This window comes from Oryx dammah, unplaced genomic scaffold (genome assembly GCF_014754425.2).
Source record: "Oryx dammah isolate SB20612 unplaced genomic scaffold, SCBI_Odam_1.1 HiC_scaffold_2, whole genome shotgun sequence".
Lineage (NCBI taxonomy): Eukaryota > Metazoa > Chordata > Mammalia > Artiodactyla > Bovidae > Oryx > Oryx dammah.
This window is the reverse complement of record NW_024070186.1, coordinates 191,237,275-191,244,663: the sequence shown is the minus strand read 5'-3', so window position 1 is coordinate 191,244,663 and position 7,389 is coordinate 191,237,275. Positions and strand designations below refer to the sequence as shown.

The 7,389-nt window shown below is 49.7% G+C and overlaps 1 non-coding gene across 1 annotated transcript; it reads right to left on the bottom strand.

Moving 5' to 3' along the window:
• Positions 1–795: 795 nt before the first annotated feature.
• On the bottom strand, positions 796–868 carry TRNAG-CCC. The gene has a single exon. It is a non-coding gene; the product is annotated as a tRNA-Gly (tRNA).
• Positions 869–7,389: the final 6,521 nt, after the last annotated feature.

The following is a 7,389-nucleotide window of genomic DNA, read 5'->3' as shown; positions in this document are numbered from 1 at the left end:
CTGATGGATGATTAGTTCTGTGTTCCAGAATTAACAGAGATCCAGAGAAGATGAGTGATTTGTTTAAGGTTATATAGCCCATCATTGGTTTGGCCGGTCTCCAGTGTTCTGTTTGAAACCCCAGGTCCCTGAATCCAGCATGGACAGCCACTGCCTTGGGCAGAATGCCTGGAAACTGCTGTCCCTCCAGCTTCTCCAAGAGGGCCTTGGCTTTGACTCATCCTCCTGGGGAATACACTCCTTTCCACTCTCATGAGAGAGCAGGTCATTCACGTTCTCTGTCAGGCTCCTCCTCCTACCCAGGTTTATCTGCCTCCTCCCATGGGAGTGGTTAGACTTAAACCCAGCTGTGTGCAGGGAGTCGGGCCTGCCTTCACCCCTCCAGTGAAGAAGAGGAGACATGTGAACCTCCTTCATGACTCAGCCCTTCCATTAACTAGCTGTGTGACCTAGACAGGTTACTTAACCTCTCTGTGCCGTGGACCCCTCATCTATAGTGTGGAAGAATGGGGGTAAATGCATATGCGCTCCTGTGTTTTCTCACTTAGTGGCCTTTCCTTCCCATCTGAGTGTTAGAAACAAGATGAAGACTTAGGGGGAGAGATTATAGACTTTGAGGCAGCCTCTGATACAGGCACCTGGCTCAGCCCAAGTTGGTGTGACTGCCCTGCCTGGATTTGGAGGCCCAATCTCCACTTGTCATAACGTGCTCTCAGGCCTTGTATAACCCTCTGGGCACACATTTCTTTCTTCTCTCACTCTCTTTTTTTTCTAGTTGCAATATATGGGATCTAGCTCCCTGGCCAGGGATCAAACCTGGGCTCCCTGCATTGGGAGTGCAGAGTCTTAACCACTGGACCACCAGAGAAGTCCCTGGGCACAGGTTTCTTGACTTGGACGAGGAGGGAGGTCAGGAGCTCAGTACCATATATCTTGGTTATCCATCTCTTTGGCCATCTCTCCATTCCCGTCATGCACCAGACATTATAGATGGAGGGAGGGAAAAAAAAGGAACATGCTAAAATCTACTCTTTGTTCCTGGAGAAATTTGTTCAGTGTGGAGACAAAAGGGCTTTACCTGTTCTGGCCTTAAATGTAAAAGGCTTTGGGGGAGAAGAAGGGCTCTCCTTTTTCTTATGACATCCGAAGGTAGAATAAGGAACAATGGGGAAAAGGACCTAGGAACCTGAGTGTTGTCCCACAGAGGAAGCGGGGCTTCAGGAAACGGTAAACTGCCTGTGGCCAGAGGTGTGCTCGCAAGGGCTGACACACAGCAAGTGGGGTGCTATATAAGGGATTTCTCTATTGGATGAACAAAGGTCCTCCTGCTGTCCCTTCTGGTTTACCAACCTGTTTGGGGAGTCAGGGAGGAAACCTGGTTGGTTCTGAAACCTAGAAGACAGGGCAAGCCCCATGCTCCTGAGTCATCTCAATTCGCTTCAGGCTTGCTGCGCAGGGAGTGCCTTTTGCTCCTGTCTGTCCCCAGGCTCAGAGCACGGAGTTGGTGCTGAGTGTCTGTGCCTACCTCCCGTCCCCTGGTGCAGCCTGGGCTCCAGTCTGCCCGCTGCGTCAGCACCCGCGTTCCTATTACATGATCAAGTGGGGTTTGCAGTCTGGAAGCATTAGTGCTGGGCTGACTCGGCAGAGTGGCCAATGCAAGAAAATGCCAGTTCCGTACCTCTTCAGCCAGCTCTCTGAGGCCTCACGGCCATGCCACTTCCTCTTTGATCAGCCTAGCCTGGCCTTCTTCAGGGTTCCCAGGGTTTTCCAAGGTCACTCTGGCAGACCATTGATGGTGGCAGAATCCCCCAGAGAGCTTCAGGTTCCCAGACCCCACGGTTGGAGATTTTGATTCACTCTATTGGACTTGGGACTCTGGATTCTAGACAAGTTCCCCTTGTCTAGGTATTGGCAGAGCGGCCATTCTGAAATGCAAGTTGTACCCCATCTCTCCCTTGCTTGACATCTGCTCTGGCTGGAGAATCCAAAGGGCAGAAGCTGATCCGTTCTGAGATTCCCAGCCTCAGGGCTTTCTCAGAACTGATTTTATTTCTCCTCCCTTGGATGTTGGGGGACTGTGATGCACAGCCAAGTTGAGAACCACTGCTGGGCATTACCTCTGAGTGGCCAGTCTTCTGGTCCCTCACCCCTGATTCCAGTCCCACCCTGCCCAGACTCAGCCCAGGCCATCACTGGACAGCTCCAGCTGGTGGAGAAATTGCCTCCTGGAAATGAACCGAAACTGATGGGCTCTCTTCAGCTTGTTAGTCATTCAGTCATGTCTGACTCTTTGCAACCCCATGGACTGTAGCCAGCCAGGCTCCTCTGTCCATGGGATTTCCCAGGCAAGAATACTGGAGTGGGTGTCCATTTCCTTCTCCAGGGGTCTTCCCCACCCAGGGATCAAACCCCGGTCCCCTGTATTGTAGGCAGATTCTTTACTGTCTGAGCCACCAGGGAAGCTTGACATCTTCTAAAAACAGAAACCCCTGCCTCATTCCCTGTGGTAGGTAGGTTGCCACCAGCCCCATCACTGTGGCTCCCCGCTGAGTCATTTGCTCTTTGTTGGAGTCAAGCATCAAGACCTTGACTTCAGACCCCTCTACTCATTCAGAGGGCATAAACACATTCAGAGTCAAGAACACATTCAGAGGGCATGATGGAGAGTTCCCTTTGAGATTTGGGGGGTGTAATGGGAGGTCCATATTGGAGAAGCACTTGGCCCAAGTTCACACAGATGAGTTTGAGGAGAAGATTCTATCCTAGGTTCCTCTGCCCTGGAAAATCCATCTCTTGTGAATGGAGACAGACCACACAGCTCATGGAACTTCCCTGACTAGGGATCCAGTTCGTACCCCTTGCAGTGGAAGCATGAAATCTTAACCACTAGACTACCAGGGAAATCCAACAAAGGCCTTTTTTTTTTTTAATTTAATGGAGATGAACATTCCCTTGGTGTGGTAAACTTTGAAGTGGGCCTCTTTAGGGGAATGCAAAACTTAAAATGGAACGATGTATCAGACTTTTCAATCTCTCCCTCCTTTCAGCCCAATCAGTTTTAGGGGATCTGAGAGACCCTAGATTTAGGGAAGCTGGTTTGGTGAGCAGTGGTCAGACACATGGAACAGAGAATTTCTGTGGTTGTCAGCCCCATGTCAACAGGCTGTCTTTGAAATCCTCTGTCTGGCTCTTCTTCAAGTCCATCCTGTCTGGCTGTGGCCCTATCTGCTCCTGGATTTGTCTACAGTTCTGCCTTCCTGAGTTTTGGCCACAATTTGATCATGGCCATTTGTTTGGCGGCAAAACCTTTTAAGTCCTCTTCAAGAGATAAGACCATCGCCAGGTGATTCATTCTTGAAGCAGAGCCTTTTTCATTGAACAAAGCTTCCCCGAGCATCTGCTCCACGCCAGGCTCAAAGGTGACTCAGATGGATCCGTCTCTGAGAAATCCACTTGTAAGACCACAGGAGAAGACAAAGTCCCATACCTACAAGTGCAGCGACAAGGTCTAGAACCAGTGCTGGGAGCTGGAGGGAGCTCCTAGGGGAGTGGTCAGTTCAACATGTAGTGTCTGAGTCTAAAAGCTGAAGAGGTGGGACAATAAGGGGGGTAAGAGTTGAAGGAGTTGAGATCCACTGCTGGGCAACACCTTTGCGTGGCCTGTCTTCTGGCCCTGCTTCTCTGTTGGTCCCTCACCCCTGATTCCTGTCCCATCCTCCCATCCTTATCCCAGCCTTTGAAAAGGCCCAAAGTCGGAAGAGGGCACTGCCTGGTCAGGAAATGCCAGTCAAGTGTCCTATGTGAGATGTAGCCAAGGAGGTAGGAAGGATCCTCGGGAGAAGCCTGTGAACTCCGGGCTAAGGAGCAGGGACGCTGATGCATATGCAATGGGGGTGGCACCCCTGGCAAAGCCAAGGCGAGGGAAGGAAATCAAAGTGTTAGTTACTCAGGTGTGTCCAACTCTTTGCGACCCCATGGACTGTAGCCTGCCAGGTTCCTCTGTCCATGGGATTTCCCAGGCAAGAGTTCTGGAGTGGGTTGCCATTTCCTTCTCCAGGGGATCTTCCCGACCCAGGGATCGAACCCAGGTCTCCTGCATTGCAGGCAGATTGTGTACCATCTGAACCGCTAGGGAAGCCCAGGAGAAGATGGGAAGCACATATAGAACCATCTTTCAGTTCTTATACTAGAGACGCTAGGGAGACACTCAGGTAGGGTAATTGACAGGCTGGAGGACCTTAAGAAGCATCCATCCAATTCTGTTATTTTACAGATGTACAATCTGAGGCCCAGAGAGGTAAAGCCTCTTGTTCAAGGTCATCGGGCAGGATCAATATCAAAGTCAAGGCTTCAACCGGTGGGTCCTGCCTCCCAGCACAGGCTTCCTCCACTAGTGGCTCCCGTATCCTCAGGGAGAGAGGTGGCCCACTGAGATCTCCCTGTCGTCCTTTGCCTCTGAATCTGTCATGCGCCCTGCCCCTACTGCAGACCTGCCTGTTAGGGCAGCAGCTGGGAAGTGTCCCCAGAGGACAGGGTGGGGAGCGTTGCCGGTCTGCTTCGGAAGATGCTGCTGCTGCTGCTGCTCTTGCTGCCTCCGCACCAATCAGGGAGCTTTCTAGCCGCAGGAGGAAGCCAGGAGCCAGGGGATGGGGCTGCAGTGATTTACGACTGCCCAGAAACAGCAGGACACTAATGTCTCCGCTGGCCTGTTTGTCCGCCAACTCAGCCCCAAGAGGATGCCTCTAACGGTCATATTCTCCAGCACTGGAGATGGAGCAAAGGGTTAGCCACACGGGGCGCCTGCCCAGTGCCCCTGTGTCAAGTCGGTCCCGGGAGGGCAAGGCTCCTCCTTTCCCGAGAGGTAGACTCTCAAGGGTTTGGGCAGGAAAGGGTGCCCTTACCGCCTGAAGTCCAGAAGATCTGCCTGGGTTTGAATTCAGGCTCTAGGGGTCGCTGATGTGTGGCCATTGGCCAGTCATACAGCTGAGATCTCTGTGTCTCAGCTTCCAAGTCTAAAAAAACCAAGATGGGGACTTCCCTGGTGGTCCAACGGTTAAGACTCTGGGCTTCCTCTGTTCAGGGTGCAGGTTTGATCCCTGGCCGGGAACTAAGATCTCACATGCCGCACAGCCAGAAAGTATTTAAAAATAAAATAAAAAACAAAGATGATTCTGAGCCTCTCAGCTCTGGCACTGAACCAGCTCCCAGGTCTATAGACAGATTCCTTGTTTCCACAGCTAAAGAATGTGAATAGCTTTCCATTTCAGATGAGGAACAGGCCGACTCTAATCTAGAACTCATCATGGCTGGGTGGAGCATTGAGTTTAATTTCTCACTTCAAAGGTGAGGAAATTAAGAGCCAGAGAGAACACAGGTCTTGCACATAGAGCTGGGGGCCAGGCAGAAGGCAGAATGGCTAGTTCTCCACCTCCTTGCTCCACGTTTCTTTCATCAGTACCACACAGAGTGGAGGAGGAAACCAGAATACTAAGCCATTTGCTCTGTGTCATGTCACCATGCCTGTAGAGCAGCCCTCTAAACAGCTGGGGCCACTGGGCAGCTGCAGCAGTAAGCCTAGAGTCTTAAAAAGAATCGAAAGGGAAAGGAAGGCAGGGCCATCAGAGAGTGGTCTCAACATGGAGACTGCTGATAGCATTCCTGTTTCCCTTCAGAACATCCTTTTCTTTGCATCAGCTTTACTTTTTCCCCAAACAGATTTGGCCTGGATTTTTTTTTTTTTTTTCCCTTTCCATTGAACTGGTCAGGGAAAGAAGTGAGGTGGAGAAAGGCAGCCTGAAATGTGCCAGAAAGTTCCCGAGATTTAGCTTCTGGGTCCTGAATCACTGATCCATTTAATCCACCTGCGGACAGGCAGGGTTGGCTGTAATGGTTCCTTCTTACAGACCTGGGATGCCCAGGACAGAAAGACTGAGGCCTGTCCTGCAGGGAGGAAGAGAAAGGAAGAGGAAGGACTTGGCAAACAGGCATGTAAGAGACAGAAGGAAGTGGGAGGGTTTATTCACCAGCAGGATTGCATGTTGCTGGGTAGTGTAGTAAGAGAGGAGGGACCAGATCCCATGTTGGAGGAGGGGTGAAGAGAGCTATTTCTAGGCTCTTCTCACTCAGGCCATCTCCTCCACTCCTGCCAGAGGAGTCTCCTTGAACACATGCGTGTTCATTCATTTCTTCATTTCACACATTCTACATACGGATGCTGTGCCAGGCGCTGTACTCAGCACTGGGGAAGCAACAACGATGGAAACCAAATGCAAGCCTAGTCATTTCCTGCCCTGGTTAAAATCTCTCACAGGTATTCTATTTATTTGGGAAGAAAGACTTCATTCCCTGGCCGGCCATTCAGGGCTCCCCAAGTTCTGGAACTCCCCAAATTCCATCCCCAGTCCCTACTACCCATCACTTCAGGCACCAAACACACTGGATTCTCTGTCTAACAATACATATGTCAGAGAGGAATCTGCCTCTGAGTCCCTTGCTTGTCCCCTCTGCCTGCTTTCAAATTCTACAGATCTTTTTCTTTTCTTAAAAAGTTTTTTTTTTTTTTTGCTTTTCCTTTCATGTTAATTAATTAATTTATTTTAAATCCTATACATCTTTAAGGGAGTGGGTTGGAAATGTTACCAGCTTTTCAGAACCTCTTCCTGGGAATTCCTTGGGGGTCCAATGGTTAGGACTCTGTTCTCTTGCTGTGCAGAGCCAGGGTTCAATCCATGGTTGGGAAGCTGCCTAGGAGCAGGCCAAAAAAAAAAAAAAAAACAAAAAAAAACCACCAAACAACAACAACAAAAAACATTTTTCTATCTAGCATGAAAGAATTAAAAAACAAACAGTGCTTAACACATTCTGAATTCCTTGAGGGCAGGGTTCCATGCTGTTTTCCTCCAGTGCTTAGCATAGAGCCTGTACTATTCCTTCACAGAAATTCCCTCTTTCAGTTCTCATACACAACACTTCATGCCCACTAATTTTTTTTTAACTAGTTATAATTTTCTAACGTACTCTACACATTATCTTTATTTAGCCTATTTTCTTGGGCAGAATTTTGTGTTGTTGTTGTTCACTGGTGTACCGCATTGCTTAGAACAGTGCTTGGAACATAGTAGGTGCTCAATAGATAAGTACCAAATAAATAAAATGTGCACTCAAAACTTTGGGGTATGTGAGCTACATGGAATGTCAAAAAAGGGAAGCATGTAAGCAAGAATTAGTCAGCCTGACCCCATCGTGTATATCCTACGCGGGGAGAGAAGTGTTGGTCCACCCCCAGACAGAACCCAGTGGTAAGCATCCATTGGCTCTGGTAACTGAATTGAATCTTTAACGCTCCACCCTGGAGAGGAAGAAAGGGCTCCCCAGGGGTCAGGCTGCAAA